Source organism: Urocampus carinirostris, chromosome 2 (assembly GCF_059441175.1).
Source record: "Urocampus carinirostris isolate Australia breed hairy pipefish chromosome 2, RoL_Ucar_1.0, whole genome shotgun sequence".
NCBI lineage: Eukaryota > Metazoa > Chordata > Actinopteri > Syngnathiformes > Syngnathidae > Urocampus > Urocampus carinirostris.
This window is the reverse complement of record NC_142350.1, coordinates 46,574,052-46,590,308: the sequence shown is the minus strand read 5'-3', so window position 1 is coordinate 46,590,308 and position 16,257 is coordinate 46,574,052. Positions and strand designations below refer to the sequence as shown.

At 40.9% G+C, this 16,257-nt stretch overlaps 1 protein-coding gene and 1 long non-coding RNA gene across 6 annotated transcripts in view; one reads left to right on the top strand and one right to left on the bottom strand.

Annotated features, from left to right (window-relative positions):
• The window catches only part of grik5 (glutamate receptor, ionotropic, kainate 5), a 245,682-nt gene that overhangs the window by 223,820 nt on the left and 5,605 nt on the right, over positions 1-16,257 (bottom strand). For all 5 annotated transcript variants that reach the window (XM_088326779.1, XM_088326775.1, XM_088326778.1 and 2 more), the window contains exon 2: positions 10,310-11,067. The gene's annotated coding sequence lies outside the window, so the exon portion shown is untranslated. The remainder of the gene's footprint in view (positions 1-10,309; positions 11,068-16,257) is intronic.
• On the top strand, positions 9,672-12,017 carry LOC148372085 (uncharacterized). Its single transcript, XR_015849518.1, has 3 exons — positions 9,672-10,357; positions 10,852-11,094; positions 11,476-12,017. It is a non-coding gene; the product is annotated as an uncharacterized LOC148372085 (long non-coding RNA).

The following is a 16,257-nucleotide window of genomic DNA, read 5'->3' as shown; positions in this document are numbered from 1 at the left end:
AAATGAATATCGGCTTCAAATAACAGTTATCGGCCTCCCCGACACTAATAATCACTATCGGCCCTGAAAAACCCATATCACTCGATCCCTAGTTACAGCCATAATTACCATGTTGGTTGGTTGGTTGGTTCCGAGCTGGCAAGTCGGCAGGTAGTTATTTCAGTAGCAACAAAAATGTGGTCAGTGTTAAGGACTTGTTGGCAGGTAAGTGAAAATGACAGAGATTCATCTGGAGGTTGATTGAGCAGCTGGCAAAGTAAGGAAAGTACAGTGGAGCTCTTTGGTCAATGGTTTTACTGGTAAGCTAATGTAATGAGGTTGGTAGATAAGGTAAAGAGGTAAGGTAGTCCATCCACCAAGAAGTAAAATGGCAGATTAGTTGGGATGTATGGTAACTCACTAGAAAGAAAGCAAAACTGGTGGCTCAGTTGTGAAACAAGATTAACTAGGTTGGCGGTCAGCTCAGTTGGCCGTTAGTTTGGTTGGTCACCGAGCAAGGTACGTAGTTTGGTAATGAGTTGTTGGTTCGTTAACGCCAGCAATAATTGTTTCCGTCAAACCAGGGCTGCTGGGTGGTTGGAAGTTAATCGCCCCCAGATGGTATCTCAGCAAGCGGCGAAGGTTTGCCAGGGTGAGCAATCGTAGAAATCGTTGCCATTTCGTTTCTGTTGGTTATAAGTTGTTAAAAGTTGGTTAATCACGGAGCCAAATACATTTTTAACAAGATAAAACCTCTTCTTTTGCCTCCACCCTTTTTGATGACCTTGATAATGATGTTAATTCGTTTCACTAGTCCACAAAATCCAGACTGGCTCCCTCACAGACATTTTGGATGCCGGGCTTGGTTGCTTCATTTCACACTTGATGGTTGGCCAAGCGCTCCGGAAATCCATCAATTTGGCTACCGGCGATTCAAAAGTCAATTTCTCGTGAAACAACCCCTTGAATACGGGTTTCATTTAAGAGCGGGGTTGAATTATGGATTTACGACTGTTTGCGGCAAAGAAGCTTTCGTATCGCAAAAAAGTTGTCAGGCACATCAACAAAATAAATCTCAGTCCTTTAAGTTTTTGAGAAAGTCACTTTGCAGTAGGCCCAAGGGACTTCAGTACCCCAGATGTAACTAAAAATAATAAAATGGTATGTATTAAGCACTACTTATATGTAATATATGTGCAATTGATTGAAAAGCTACGGTACTATAAATACATATACATGTCAAGGAAAACTGATTATTTTTTTGGGTGTGACATGAAATGAGCTGGTACAGTGGAGTTAATGGGTGGATGCAGTGAGGGGATGAGGAGGCAAATTAAAATTAAAACTGGATTTTAAAACTTCCACTTGCGAAGATTACCTTTAAAACAAGGGTGTCAAACATGTAACAATAGGGCTCGCCAAGGTTTTCAAAACGGTCCACAAGATAACGCTGAGAGAAGATCAATACAATATTTCATGCACTTTTTCTCTATTTGTCTATTTTCTCTCATCTCTTTCACCCTTTTTTTCTCCTTTGGTCTCAATTTCTCTCTCTGTTTCTATCCTTGTTTTTCACTACTTCTCCCTCGTTTTTTTTGTCTATGTCTTTCTCACTCTATCAATTGTTCTTTCTCTCTCTCCCTTTCTTTCGCTTATGTTTCTCTTTTTCCCACTATCCTTCTCTATTTGTCTCTTTCTTTTTCGCCTTTTTCTCTTTCTCCCTTTCTTTTTATTTATTTCTCTTGCTTGTTATCTCCTTCTTTCTTTTTTTTTTTTTTTTTTTTTCTTTCTCTTCAATTGACAATCGAGTCCCCCGTAAGTTTTTTCTACTGTGTGGCCTCCGACATAGAATGCGTTTGACACCACTGCCTTAGAATTTTTCCTAGCTTTAATCGTCTCCCTACTTTAAATAATAGTCCCAATCGTCAATTGGTTACAGCCATACTCCTGAGCAATGTGTGCTCCTTCTTTGCATTTATTGATAATCAAAAGCTTTGTTTGAATGGTGATCATGGTTTTGCTTCTTCCTTTCGCATCACTACAAGCCTTGGGACCCAAAGCGGACAAATATGGTAAAAAAATACAGAATTGTATCGCCGACAAGGATTCCAAATTGAATAAAGAGAAAGGCATTGTGGGAGGTAGTGCACTCAATAGCTAATCTGTCTTTTCATGGTTACACAAACCACTAACAGACCAGCATTTAACATCCACCAATAGCAGACAGGCATCTTGGAGACCAAACTTTACATATTTAAAAACATTGCAGAGTTATATAGATTTTTGGACGCACAAAATAAGTAATAGGAGCTGTCTTATGGTAGGGAAAATACTGTAAAGAGGGGCAGAATAATCATCAGATCCCCGATCGTAAAGTGAAAATGTCACAAGGTGGGGTCGCCGTAGTCTATTTTATTTCACTCCTAACAAAAGCTCTGATGAAAAATGTCTTTAGTCACAAATCAATTTGGTTCGTCTTGCATCATTTTGCACAATGGGACATATTCCGCTAGCTGACACAACATAGCTAGCTTTTGATGAATGATACCCGACTTGAATAGCTTGTATCTCGAAGGATTTCAAATATTAAGACACGCAATACTGACATCTAGAGGGATCTGTTGTTCATTAAATAATAATTTTGGGGGGTAAGCTGACATAATTTGTAAGACAATAGCCATGCCATTTTAGAGATACAAACACTTATTGAATTACAATGTTTTTTCCCCCAAAACATGCAAAATAAATAAAATACAATTATATAGTGCACATCAGGTCAGATATTAGCTTTATGATAATTTATTAGACCCCTGGCATCCCCAGAGGAGATAAACAGAGTCAAACAGGTGCATTGCCGGTATCGTAAAATAAAACCTTGCCGGTTTACTAGCGCAGGAGAACCTGTAAAAAATTTTAAAAAATGAAAAGCTGAAAAAAGCCAACACAGTCTCGCTTCAAATTGTTTCTTAGCCAAAGTTTACCATTCAATTGGCCTGTAAAAACCTAAAACATGGAGAGGTAGCATGTACTACAAACGCTAGATAGCCTAACGCTAATCTATAATGAGAAACATTATTTAGCATGTAAGTCATTGTATCTAATCCATCCACAGAAAAAAAAACCTACAGAAACAGTGCGAAAACGAAGATACATGACTCCAGACTTCCCCTTTCCTTTGAACAGCCCCCGGGGGGCGCTAGGTTTGATCACTGATTGCATTATTGCAGCCCCCCGCTGGGACGCCATCTTACGGCGACATGCTCCACTCGGCGTAAAATGCTGATTGGATTAAAAGAAGCGCTCCTCTTTCACCTTTAGGTCTCATTCTTTGATTTTCCCACATGTACGGCTTAGACGGATATACCCGTATTTAGAACTCTGTAAAAAGTACAAACGCTAATACATGATTAGAGCAAAAGCTAAAGGCATATGAAACGTATGATTTTCATTTCCCATGCAGCCTTGCTGATGATTCCATAAGTCAACTAGTTATGGGTCGGACTTGATCGCTCCAGTACAACTGTCAACCGATTACGAGTCGACTAATTGAGTACTTTACAAATCCAGTATTAAATTAGTCTCTATGTGACAAGTCATTAGCTGACTAGTTCACGATTAAAAAGTGAGTATATTGGTAAATCAATTGCACCATGAGTCAATGAATTCAAAGTTGACTAATCCAGGAAATCTGCTACACAAACAGTCAGCAAATTGACTTGTCTATTTACACAAGAGTCAACTAGTTACAAGTTGACTGATTGACTATCTCTCTATAAAACTAGTTAATGTGCCAAATTGCACAGTGGATGAGTAGCCAAGTAGGACAGTAATTGTTCTGAGTTGACAAGTCTACTGAGCAATGAATTAACTAGTCCTGAATTGAGGAGCAATTGAACTAGGGCAAGCTAGTTCTAAGATGACTCATTGACGAGTCCATTGCATTGTTGACCCATTAGCTTTTAATTGAGGAATTGGTTTTGAGTCAACTTGTCTACTAAACAACTAGTCAATTGGGTGACTAGTCACATCAACTCTTGGTCTGTCGATCGTTATTCTTTATGCAATAATGGTGACTCCATGGAGTTTATTTTCAAACTGAGATGACTCAAGGGCAAGTAACTCACTATTCCACTACATGACGTGTTGATGAGTGGATTGGTTGACTAGTCTACTATCGGAAGTAACTAGTTCTGAGTTGACCCAAAAGAAAATTTGTTATAAGTTGACAAGTCCATTAGATTGTTGACTCCTCAACTCTTAAATGAGCATGAGTCGATAAGTCTACTAGGCAACTGATTTGGTTGACTAGTCACTTCAACTCTTGGTCTGCTGATCAATATTCTTTTTACAATAATGGTGACTCCCCGGAATCGACTGTCAAACTGAGACAACTAAACGCCGAGTAACTGACTATTCCACTTTGTGACGCGTTGATGAAGGGATTTGTTTACTAGTCTACTATGCGAAAGTAATGAGCGACTGATTTTGAGTCGATTAGTCAACTAAGGCAACTCGATTGGTTGACTAGTCACGTTAAGTCAATTTATTTTTATCAGTAAAGGTGACTCCATTATTCTGTTGTCACACAGTAAGATGAAAACGTTTTCTGTTTACCCTTGACGGAGCTCCTCCCTCCGCCCAGAATCATTTGCGGCCTCCATTGTGTTTTTCATGCAAATGGCCGTCCCCCGGTGACGCGACACGGCAGCTGCGACTGCCGACGACACAAGCTAAACTAGCCTGGGGATAGCGCCGAGAAATCCGCACGGACTTGAACGACACGCGAGGAGGCCAGGCTACCCACAATGCCCTTTTGCCTGCGCGCCGAACTACGGGTCAGGACATTCGAACCCGTCAAGGATGAAGAAATGGCCGCCGGCAAAAGCGATCACGCTAGCCGCACACGTGGCTTTTATATCCGTAGCGTTGCATCTAAATGAGTCCATTAACTGAAAGGCCATTAGCGGCCTTCTCTTTACGAGCAACCAAACAGCTCAGCCGGGAAAACGTTGGAAAAGGAAAAAAAAGTTGGGGGGTCCATTCTCGACTCCCCCTCCTCACAAGCCCGAGGGATTGAAAGCAAGCAGGAGTGGACAAACAGCTAAGCAAATAGGAGTCTATTTTTTGCTTCATTAGGCAACGATGAGCCGAGCTTTAGCGCAAGCTGGTCAAGCACCTGAGGATTGAGGGCGGACGACGAGGCGCTCGCTCCATCCTGAAAGTCGCCTTATGGAGATGAGGGCGGACAAAATGCATCATGGGACGCGGACTAGAAAGTGGACGGATGCTAGGAGAATCTGTCACTAACCTAAAAAAAACACTAAAAAATACTCTTGATGCCAACGACCTCGCGAACTCAAACAACCACAAACTCAATGCTAATTCTAGCTTCCACATCAGTGACGCTAGCTGCTAATTCTACCATCCATGTAGGAAGGGAATATAATATGTAAAACTTTCAGCTCTAATGCTAGTCTCTACATTAGTGACACTAGCTGTTAATGGTGTCGTCCACTTCGGCGAGGAATTTAATATGTGACATTTCCGGCTATTAGGCACTAATGCTAGCTTTCATATTAGCGACGCTAGCTTTTAATTTTATCATCCATGTCAGCGAGGAATATATAACATTTCCAGCTCCAAGGCGCTAATGCTAGTTTCCACATCAGTGACTGCTAAATCCATGTCAGTAAGGAATATAATTCATAAAATGTTCAGCTCTGGAGTGCTAATGCTAGCTTCCACATCAGCGTACAACACCAGTATCATACCCCAGAGCACTAAGGGACGTGTAGGCAAGATATGAAAGATACGTGCAAACTCCGGTTGAGTTGCTAAAAAGGCATTACGTGTATCGGTTGATTTCTCCCGGAGATTTCAGTTTTGTTTAAAAACTTGAGCGTCTTGTCGGAGTGACTAGGTTGTAATGTCAGTATCCTTCATTTGGCTCTGTGCTGTCCGCTGTCAGTATTTTCAAAATAGCAAGCACACTGGTCTTTGCTCCCTCCAAGGTAGCAGTGAATTGCTACGATAGGAGACTTGTTTGTCTCTTTACCAGTCTCTCCTCGCCTTCCTCCGCATCTGCAGGCATGTTAAACGGTGTCTACACTTCATACTCAATGCTTATACTATTTCCTTAATGCAGTCCGTGAAGGCTAGATGAAAACACAACACTGCCACTGAGAACGCCACAGCCCCCCTAGTGTATTGGAGTTGCAATTGCACTTTATGCTGGGAAAGTTAAAAATAAGAAAGATAAAACAGTCGGCCGAAGTCAAACGCGCCCACGACCCCCCTTAACAGAGCACCCCACCCCCCTTGTTTGGGCCCGCCACAGTATTCGAGAACCAATACTTCATAACACCATGTATATGGATTGGGTTCCCACAGCTCAAGGCAAGTTGAATTCAAGACTTTCTAAGGCCTTTTGAAATCAAATCAAATCGAGACCCGATTGACAAAAACCCATTTGAAACTAACAAAACAGCTTTTAGCCATGGTGAAAAACATTCGTCGGATAGCCTCTTTGCTATGTGTATTGTGGGTAGATATAAGACATGCGACTGCTCTGAAAGGCTCGACTGAAAGCACACAGCCGTTTTGATGGTTCCATTATTGTGGTCACGTGATAATGCCACAAAAATAAATCTGTGAATTAAAAAAAAAAAGACAATTGATAAGTGTTACTAAATATTTTTAGATCAAACAAAAACAAATCTAATTAATGTGTTCGTTTTTTTAAGACTTAGATTTAAGACATTTTAATGCTAATGAAGGACCTCTTTTTAGAATAATGAATCCAATGCATTTGAAGACTTTTCAAGGATTTGTGGGAACCCTGTCGGATTATTGCCCGCATGCAAACATTGTCAGTTTCTTTTTGCTAGCTCGTTTCACTCACCCGATGAATCGACGTGCTCAAAGATTTTCAAATCATTGCGCTTTCTGTTCTCACCTTTAGCGCCCACTTTCACAGTGTTTTATACTTCATATTTAGCCAATCGTCAGCCGGAAACGAGCCCTATATAACCTCCGTCAGGTTTCTTTGGAGGGACCAGGAGCAGAATTTTCTGCTTCCGTCGTGCCGTGAGAGCATTCATCAAACACTGTCCGTTTCCACTTTTTACTAGACAGCAAGGTCAAAGCGTTTGTGAGGCATGCTAACCTGCAAGATGGATGTCGTGTCGTTTTCATACGGCTAAGAAGAAAAAAAATGGCTTCGACCGCTTCGGGAAACTATAACCAAGGATGAGACTTTTTGGAATCTAATACCTCTTTTGCAATGGTGTACGCCGGTGTTTTGTTGGTCAGTTTCACCGTAGATGAACATATAGTCGCCTATTTAAAGGCAGAATCAAAAGAAAAATGTCAAAAGCATTTTATCAAAAAATCTGTCAACTATGAAACCATATGTATCTTATCTGTTTGATGTATTAAAACTATACATTTTGCCATTTTTCAAAATTCTGTGCCCGTAGGACCCATGACCGACATTTGTTTGAAAATATAGCTTATGCGAATCCTTAGTTTGCATTTGACGATTTTAAATCATCGATCCCCACATCCATTATCTGCACCGCTTATCCTCAGTAGGGTCACGAGAGTGCTGGAGCCCATCCCAGTTATCTTCGGGCAGTGGGCAGGGGATACCCTGAGCTGGTTGCCAGCCAGTCGCAGAGAACACAGAGACAGACAACTTACTCACTCGTTCACACCTAGGGACAATTTAAACCAGTCAACTAGCCTGAAATGCATGGTTTTGGAATGTGTGATGAAACCCACGCAAGCACGGGGAGAACATGCAAAGTCCACACAGGAAGGTTTGATCCCATGACCTCAGAACTGTTTTCAGGTATCTTGTTTCAGACTGATTGTGATGTTTCTGAAATGGTCAACATGTCTTGAATAGCAAACGTATAGGCTTACCAATGCTATGTGGCATGACATATTTCAGTGACTGGTGACATCGTGCAGACACGACTTTATCAACATTCCGACGACCCGTTAAGGGGTTAGCCACTAGGGTCGTAGGGGCACCACTTCCTGTGGTATGTCTTGGGCAAGTAAAGCCTGGCGGTATTCATCCCTCTCTAAGCTGTTTTATTGGGCAGGGCTTTTATCCTCCACATGAAACAGATATTACTGGTTTCCATGGTTAACAGTAGCAGGGAAAGCCTCCTGATCCAACTCAGATTCAGCACCTTTATCTCCTGGTTGCTGTTGTTTATCAATCTACAGCGTCATCCCGCTCTTCAGAGATGACCCGGACCTCGGCAATGACGGCAGTGGCGTTTCCGTGACGATACTGATACTACATTATGAATCACCAGGGGGAAAAGTAATCTGTTCCTAAATTTGGAGTATCAGATCGTACAATATACATTGCATTATATATTACCAATAATAATGAAACAAAAGAAAGTACTAATTCAAAAATAGGAAAAAGGAGCCAACTGTACCTAATTCCTCCACATAGGGCTATTTTGTGGAGCCAATAATGCTCTGAAACCAAAACAAATCCTTTTTTTTCATCCCTGGGAAAACAGAAGCTGTTGTGGTAGCAGCTGCAGTAATCGTATTATTTAGTAATCTCACTTGTGAAGGCCTGACCAACAAAGCTGGCCCATGCTAAAGCCATCGTCCCATGGATGGAAGGTCTTTTGCTGCCCGGGGCCCCTCTAATACAGTACACACTTTCTTTTTTCCTCCCAAACCTTCCCGTTACTGTGACGCTCCGAGCAAGAAGTCGGCGTAATGGCGTTATTCGCAGTTCATTGGTCCGGTTGACGGGACTATCTTGATTGAGCGTCTCCCGGGTAAGGCGGTTCGGGGAGGGGGGCCACGGAGTATGAAGATGTGCATGTGTCTCGGAGATAAAGAGGGGGAGAAATGTGATGGGAGCGGGGGGTAGAAGCGATGCACGACGCTCATGGGCATTAAACGGAGGCGGCAAAGTACGAGTCGGGGAATCGGGGCCCTTCTCGTTAGCTGGTTCATTTTCTATCCTCGGTGATGGGAAGAAATGATCAGGGAAGAGGGCAGTAAGAACAAAATGACATTAATTAGTCCGTATTAACCTCGGAACCAGTGCGGAGGCGAAAGGTTAATTTAAAATCCCAATAAACTGTAATAAAACTGATGTTTGAAACATCAGGCAAATCTCTGTTTCCAGAAATGATTTTTTGGGGGAGGGGCAGACCAAAAATAAAAGCATATTTATTTTTAACAAGGGGCAGATAATCAGAAAGAGAACTTGGGCTAGCTAATTAAATTACTTAAGATCAGTGCAAAATTAAATTAATTTAATCACTGTAAAAATATTGAGATCAACACAGATCAACCATCGACGTACTGCAATTAAAACCACGACAGGCGAATCATTTTCAAGAAAAATAAGAACAAAATCGAAAATGCTAATGGGTTCACAAATCCAAGCTAGCCCCGCCTGCGACGCATGCGCACACAGATCGTACACCAACGTGATTGTGTATGATTACATTTTAGTAGCTTTTTGGACATCATATCAACATACAGAGCAGTAGAATTTTGTCAGTGATCAAATAAATTGTTTTATACCATTAAAAGTCGATGATTCAACAACTGTTTATTATTGCTAATGGCGAAACAGATTACTAAAAGAACTGTAGCACCCCTTAGCTGCGCATGCGTACGCACACTACATGGGAGCTGTGCGTTTATGATCTAAATTAAGAAAAATGTTAAATTACAGTTTCTTTCCAAATGCAATTTTTTTAATGGAGTTTATTTTTGGCATGCACAAGTTAACATTTTCAAACCTTTAAAAATCAAAGTTTCGACCACATTTTATTACTGTTGGCGAAACAGATTGCTCAAAGCTGTAGCACCTCCTAGCTGCGCATGCGCGTACAGATCGTACTACAGAAGTTAATCGTGTTGATAGAAATGTTGCCATGTCGCTTCTTTTTGAATAGAAAATAAAAATGGAGCAGTTAAACTTCGTCCTTGAACAAGTTAACTACTGTATTTCACACTTTGGTGATCCATTTTTCCAAAACTTTAATCATCCTTGATGACCTCACAAATTACCCATAGCACCATCGCGCCACGTAGTAGAGCATCCGAGCGCAATTGAAAACAAAAATACGCTGTCGATTATCTTTGAATATAAAAAATAATAATAATTTATTGTTTCCCGGTGAACAAATTCACTTTTTCAAACCTGGAAAAAAAAAATAAACATTTTACAACTTTGATGGTCCCTTTTGACCGATTAGCAAGAGAACTCTACCGCCTCCTAGCTGCGCATGCGCCAAAACAACAACCCCGAAGAGGAAAACTGAAAACTCACAGAAGGAATGAAGACGACGATCCAAAGTCTTGAAGAAAACGGGAAAAGGTCAGAATCGTCCGCTTCCGATAGACCTCAGCCAAGGGGGTCGACCTCAGGGGAGCTGCGGGGACGCATGTCGTTTCGGTCTGTCCGGGGCGTCCGCCGATGTGTAATGGAAACAAAAATAATCCCTTCGGGTTGGTTCGATAACGTGCTGGGGCCGTGTTTTTTTTCTTTAGTTTCTTCTAAAATGGGGGTTTGTATAAAATATTAAACAACAAGAAGACCAGGGGGTATTTTTATTTCCAGTGTTAAAATGGTCTCCTCGCCCTTTTCCGTTCCCGCCTTTTTTAACTTCCGGGTCCAATCCTGGTTCTGTTCTCCAGCCGGTACCTATAACCTTTTTTTTTTTTATTCTCTTCTCTCTTTGTATCTTCCGTGGACACTCCGAATGAAAAGAAAATTGCTCTGTGCTTTATCTTGCCGAAAAGAAAACTATAAAGTAGAAGGGGGATTGGGGTGGTGAATGTGGTTTAATAGAATAAAACAATTCCTTCCAGATATTCAAGAACTTCTACGTCCTGGCAATCTCATCAGAATATCCGGAGGATGGATCCGGACGGGTCTGAAGGTTTCGCCGCCAGGCATGGTTCTTAAATTGTCCACTCTACCCGAAGATGGACTCCTCCGAGGTCCCTCCTCGACTCCGCCTGAGCCTGTTTAGTGAGAGGTGGCCCAGGGGTGCACGCGGCTGCCTTGGCGAACCGGGTCGACATCTAGATGAGATGAACAGATTGTTAAAGGTCAGGACGCTCGCTTGGCAAATTGTCACAACAGTCAGGGGGAAAAATTGCGGGGATTACTCGTTTCCGATGTTTACACAGGTGGGAGAAAAAGGTGTAAAAACAGAAATGCACAAAATGTTTGATCACATTTCAAGCCATTATTGAATTTTCTAGGTTACGAATTGTGTGTTTGTGGTGCTATGTTGGAAACTGGCATTGTTTCCAGCCTCTTCTGTCATAAAATAGCATATTTCTTTATTGCTTAAATCTAATCTTGTCTTCGGCAATGACAGGAAGTGACCAAACTGTCTAGCTGTATAATAAAGATTTGAAACCCCAAAGTGTTTATTTGTAATCAAAAGATTAATGATCTGGATCTGTGTGGTATGTTTATCCCAGGAATTAGTTCACTGCATGTCTAGGCCGCCTGGGAACAATGACAATCAACAAGGCCAAAAGCCACAGCCTCGTCTCCCCAGCCAGGAAATATGGCAAAACCAAGCCATGGTTCTCTTTTTCCCCATCCTTCGACTGAGGGCTGCAACGAACAGGGACAGAGAGACTTGTAGACATCGCCATCTGCTTTGCTGAAAACTGTTTATTTCTTATAGAAAACGAGCATCGTTGACTTGTATTTATGACAACGCGCTTCTTCCGTTCCTGAAACAAGTGTCATCACAGAAAATTAGCATCTCCCATGCCAAATATTAAAGTTGTCATCTTTGCAGGATTTTTTTTTTTCGGACTAGCGTCATTAAGATGTTTGATGAGAAAATGATGAAAACGACGTATTTCCTACAGAAACGGAGAATTCTATTTTCAACAAAAACTGGCTTATTCCATTCCCATGCTGAAAATTAGAGTTGTCATCTTTGCAGAAGATTAAGTTGGTGGTTGTTGTTTTTTTTTGCAAAAATAAATCGCGCCGAAAAAAAAGTGTATTTTGTTTCCAAAGTTACTATTTTCTTGCTTGCAGTAAACTCGTATCAATTTCTATGCACAAGTCTTAATTTGAAACTAGTAACTGATTCTTTGTATACAACTTTATTGACAAACTGATATCTGTTCCAACACAAAGTAGCTCTTCTGACCAAAAACTAGCGTCATCCTGGTTGCACAAAACTGACATTTTCTTCATCACAGAAAAATAGCATCTTCACATATACCAACAACAAAATTATTTAACATTTGAGACTAGCGAATAATTTTTTTTAATCAACTTTGACAAAAACTTATTTTTTGAAATGGAGTAGCTTCTTCTCTGCTCTAAAACTAGCGTCGCCATCTTTGCAGAAAACTAGTGGGGGGTATTTTGCATGAAACTAATGTTTTTGACTTCTATGCTTAAATTTATCTTCTCCAGAAAACAGCGACTTATTCTTTGTTTACAAATTATTTAATGAAAAAATCGTATTGGTTGACATAAAGTAGCTTTATCCCAACTTTAAATTTAGCGCCATTTTCTATGCAAAAAACTAGCAATTGCTTCATTGTACAAAACTGGCATCTTCTAACCTAGGTTTTGTTTTTTTACAGAAAACTATTGTCATTTTCTTTGCAGAAAACTAGAGTTGTCGACTTCTACGCCAAGATCTAGCTTCTTCTACGTCTAGAATTTGGGACGTAGTCTTCTAAAACCATCTTCTTCATTGCCAAAAATGGCTTCTCTGAGGCCGAAGACTAGCATGTTGTCTTCCGTGAAACGAAATCAAAGCTTGTTCTTTGCTGTAAACTAGCATAGATTTCCTGTGCATGAAAAATCAGACTCAGTTTTAACTTTCCGTACTCAGGTAAAAATAAATGTTGGCGTCAACTCTGATAGAAGTCCGTCACTTTGTCAGTGGCGGTCGGATGCGGTTATGCCGACCCTGGCCAGTGCCGCAGCACACGTAAAGCCTGAAGCCTGTCTCGTCTCGTCAGGTCAGCCTATTTATATGCTTTCACATCAAATAAATCAAAACAAACACACATCCCGGTCTGATTGACGGACACTCGTCGGCAAGAAACGATCTGGCAACCGGCTCAAGAGGTGACGAACGAAGGTGAGTGACGGCCCGTCCACGCGTCCACATTGCGTTCTTCCCGACGTGGCAACCCGCATTAAAATAAAGACGCGCTGCCAAAATTCCCGACAAGACGCAAACCGGTGCTGCCGTGCGTGCCGGCGTTCACCTCGGCGAAGGCAAGGTTAGCACGCTGACATTTTGTGTCAGTCCGTTTTATGGCAAGCGTCCGTCAGCACGCCTCCTGTGCCCTTGCCACCTCTGACTAGGTTTCCTTGTAATGTCTCAAATCGAATTTCACATAAATGTGGGGATGAATAAAGTATCTATCTATTTATCTATCTATCTATCATTGTTATAAAAATATATTGTAAAACATGTATTATTTACTGTCTTGTAAAAAAAAAAAACTAAAGAATAATTGTTTTCTAAATCTGTCAATTGGTTAGTTGGAAACCGTAGCTGTAGATTTAAACCCTAGTTTTGAAGCAAAATCCTACTCTGAAACCTTAATTTGGGCCCTGGGGTTGGTTTGAGACCCTGGCTGTATTTTTCAGCCATAGTTTGAGACCGAAACCCTATTGTGGGCCCTAGTTTAGTTTGAAAAAATTGCTGCTGTTTTAACCCTCGTTTTTACGCAAATCCCCTCTTTAATTTCCTAGTTTTGGCGCTAGCGTTAGTTTGAAAGCCTAGCTGGGAAGCCCTAATTTGAGCCCTAGGGTTAGTTTGAAACCATAACTGGAAAATGATTGTTTAATAGTCTGAAATTGTATGAAAATAACAGCAGCATTTGCTTTTTTTTCTCAAATCCAGACTATAATTGAGATTAAAGCCCAAATTGGAGAGGTATTCCCTACATTGAGTATTTTAATCTACGCCCAACACTAATATTAAATTAATAAAACGGCTCCTTTTATTTTTTTATCTCGTGCAGCTCATTGCTATATAATAAATAACTAATTCGCCATTTGAGGGGGAAAAAAACCCTTCATCTTTCAGTTTTAAGATGATGCATTGTCATTCATGAAATTGTGCCTTAAATTTACATTTTAAAGTGCCATGCAGGGGGCGGTATAGTCACCAAGCGCTATCTTTCTCCCACCGGATTTGAACCGAGATCAAATCCATTTTATTGCCTGTTATTGTTTTGTTATTTTTCCTGTTAAATTGCTCCGACACAAATTAGGCGGACCTTTCATAAGATGCCAGGAAGTATTATGGGATGCTGACATGTATGAAAGCCTATCACAGATGGTGAGCTTAGAATTGGCACACGATGTTTTTTTTCCCTTTTTTTCTCCATTTTTATCCAGGAGAGCTTTGAAGGCAACAGTCAGCCGGCGGATATGAAATCGTCGCTGGAGCCCAACAGGTTGACTCCGCTCTTGTTACTCTGCAACAGTTTGTTGAATGTCTACCAGCAAACACGCTAGCTTTGTCATTTACACTACACGCTTGGCGGTTAGTTTCCGCAAAAAGCCCGTTTGGGACTAGAAGAGCGGAGTCCATTCATCGATCGATACTGCTATGTGGACATGATCTCGCACGGTATACCCGGAGGAGCATTTAAAACGCGATGCCTCGCGTGAGTGCGAACTAAACCTGACTCGTATCAAATTATGACAGCTTCTTAGGCATGTTGAGGAAACCGAATTGGCAAAACACAGAGTCCTTGAATATATGTTCTTCTGTTACCAATTTAGATAAACCCACTAAGATGATCTTGCTTGCGGTCAGACAGTCCACAAAAATTAGAGGTTTTTCAGCACGGAAAATTATTATGTTCGAGTTTTCCTCAAAGCAGAAAAACAAGTGTCGTCTACCTATACGCCAAAAAAAATTCTGATTTCTACAGCCAGCTTGTTCCTTGCATCAAAAAAAACGACTACTTTGACAAAAGGTGGGTTAGCTTCTTCCATTCCTGAAACTAGAGTCCTGTATTTCATCGCAAAAAGTAGCGTCTTCTATAACGAAAATTACTGTCAGCATCTTTGCCAAAAAGTACCAATGTCTGCTTCTATTACGAAAACTAGCTTCTTCCATCCCTGAAATTAACATCTGGTTCTTAATCACAGAAAATTTGCCTTTTCCATGTTCAAAACTAGTTTCACCTTTGCAGAAAACAGGCATTTTTTTCATCACAGAAAGCTCAAATCTTGTATGCTGAAAAGGTTTTGTTTAGCCTCATCAAATTGACAAAGACGAGCTTATTTCATTCCTGAGATTAGAGTCTCGTTTTTCATCACAAAGAAACAAAACACCTTCCCCGCAGAAAATTAGCGTCGTCCACGTCTATTTCAAAATCTAGCTTTTACCATTCTCGAAACTATCGTCTTTGTTTTCATCTATAAAAACTAGCATCTTCCATGCTGAAAACTACCATCATTTGTCTTTGCAGAAAATTAGCATTGTCACTAGAATTCAAAAAGGATTCTTTCATTTTCCTGAGTAGTCTTGTTTTTTTCCCCGAAAACTAGTCATTTTCTTTGCAGAAAACCATTGTTCTTTACTTCTACGTCAAAAACAAACTTATTTTACGCCCCACTCTTGCAACTTGTTCTTCTTAGAAAACCATCCTCATTGCAAAATAATGAACTTCTATCTTCACGACATAACGTAGCTTCTTTTCTGCCCAAAAATTATCTTATCCTATGCTGAAATCTAGCTTGTTTTAGGGATATATATACTATGAGTATGAAATTCTTTCTCCCAATTAGCGCCGCAATTCCTAACCTGAAGGCTATTCCCAATGTTCACTCTTCTCAAACCAGCCGACCAATTGTCCAGCTAGTTTACTAATTAACACCACGGATCTTGGGATAATGTGGCGGATATTAGCAAAGTCAATACATTGTAGGTCGGGTGCGTCTTCACTTTAGTACTTCCTTTAGCCTCTTTCAAAATAACCTCCCTCATGGTTTGGAACATTATTCCTTGAGAGTTTTTTGTAGGTGTCAATTTTACGCTAACAATTAGTGAAAGAGACGCTATAAACCGAAGCAATTGACTTTTGTTGCCTAACACCCTCCATTATCTGCACTGCCTATCCTCAGTAGGGTCGCGGGGGTGCTGGAGCCCATCCCAGCTATCTTCGGGCAGTGGGCTGGGAACACCCTGAACGGGTTGCCAGCCAGTCGAAGGGCACACAGAGACAGACAACACACCGAGGGACAATTTG